The sequence below is a fragment of the Equus asinus genome, chromosome 5 (genome assembly GCF_041296235.1).
Source record: "Equus asinus isolate D_3611 breed Donkey chromosome 5, EquAss-T2T_v2, whole genome shotgun sequence".
Lineage (NCBI taxonomy): Eukaryota > Metazoa > Chordata > Mammalia > Perissodactyla > Equidae > Equus > Equus asinus.
This window is the reverse complement of record NC_091794.1, coordinates 3421205-3423108: the sequence shown is the minus strand read 5'-3', so window position 1 is coordinate 3423108 and position 1904 is coordinate 3421205. Positions and strand designations below refer to the sequence as shown.

Here is a 1904-nt window from a genome sequence, read left to right as displayed (position 1 = left end):
ACAATCTTGCCTCCTCTGTGCAGTTATATGTGAAATGAGTCTCCAGGCTGCCAGCGATGTTAATATTGAAGACATTATGATCGAGTCCTTTTTAGGAACTACATTACTTTAGTGCTTAATGCATTTATAAAGCCACATGAAAAAAGACAGGCATGAAACACTTTGTTGGTTTTTGTCCTTAATTATTTTAGTATGACATGAACACTTGATTAAATTTATATGTTTTTGAGTAACATATGCATATATGTTAAGATGTTTACTAGGTACTCATACCTTAACTCATTAAAACACTAGGTTAATCATTACTTCAAAAATCTATGCACACTAACCAAGACAGAGGCACATATAAGCTACACAATTGTATGACTGTTTTAATAAAAAGAGAATAGACAGTAGTATGAGATCTAAACATTTCTCTCTAACATTTTTGCCAGTGAATCTATGACTTTCTTATTTCTCAGGCTGTAGATGATTGGATTTAACAAAGGGATGATGATAGCATAAAATAGAGAGTCCACCATATCTTGGTCATCTGCTTGTGCAGATCTAGGGCGCACATACATGAAGGCAAGGGGGCCATAGTATAAAGAGACAGATAAGAGATGGGCTCCACAGGTGTAGAAGGCTTTCCTGATGCCTTGTATAGACTTCCTTTTTAAGACTGTAAAGAGAACAAGTGTATAAGAGACAAGAACTGTCATAATGGTGACACTTGTATTGACCCAGAGGAAATAAAAACCATCAGAAAATTAATAGAAGGGTCAGTACACGAAATCTTAAGTAATGGTATAATGTCACAGTAAAAGTGATGTATAACGTTGCAGTTACAGAAGGTTAATCTGAATAAAAAACCTACATGAATTAAGGCATGAAGAAGACCACCAAAAAATGACAAAACTAATAGCCTAATGCATAATAGCCTATTGGTCATAATCACTGGATAAAGCAAAGGTTTGCATATGGCCACAAAGCGATCATATGCCATTGTTGCTAAGAGAAAACATTTTGTGGTTACACTGACTGCAAAGAAAAAAAATTGTATCATGCATCGAGAGAGAGATATCATCGTACTCTTGGCAAAGAAGTTGACCAGAATCTTGGGGGTCACTGTTGATGATAACCAAGCATCCGCAAAATCCAGGCTTCCAAGGAATAAGTACATGGGGGTGTGAAGTTGAGGATCATTTCATATGAGAGCAATAAGAACAAGGTTCCCTATAATGGTGGTGAAATATATAACCAAGAACACCAGGAAAAGTGGGATTTACCACTTGGGTTGATAAATAAGCCCTTGAGAGTAAACTCTGTCGGCAATGTTGCATTTTCATTTTCCCTGCTTTCACTGAATGCTGCCTGAAATGAAATGGAGTAAATGAAAAAATACATCACGAAGGATTTATAATATGAACATCTGGGGGAGGATATTTCAGATAAAAATATATACATCAGAATTTCCTCTTAAATTTTTTATTACTTCTATAATAGATAGAATCTATTTTGGGGGAATTGAACAAATTTAAAAAATGCAATAATTTTTGTTGAAAAAATGTTCACAGATTTAGAAATGAACAGATTTAGAATAGGTTTAGAAAAAGGGAGTCTTTCTAAGTATGTGCTAAATGTCTGGGATGCCATTGAGTGTGATACGGAAATTCTGGAAAGAAGTTTGAAGGGCCTAGGTACTGGAATGAATACAATGACATGTGCAGGATCTTGAACTTTATTCTTCAGGTAATAACCATGCACTGAAAACTTAAGAGATGTGGAGTGGTGTTGTAAGGTATTTTTAAAAATAAATGTATGGCAGTGTAGAAAGCAGGCTTATGGGAGGAAAAATTGGACTCAGGAATACTAGCCAGGAAGCTGATACACTTGTCTAGTGGTTCAAAAACCAGAGTAAACAT

At 35.3% G+C, this 1904-nt stretch overlaps 1 pseudogene; it reads right to left on the bottom strand.

The window, feature by feature from the left end:
- Positions 1-404: 404 nt before the first annotated feature.
- Positions 405-1386, bottom strand: LOC106824256 (olfactory receptor 5H2-like; annotated as a pseudogene).
- Between the last annotated feature and the right edge of the window lie 518 nt (positions 1387-1904).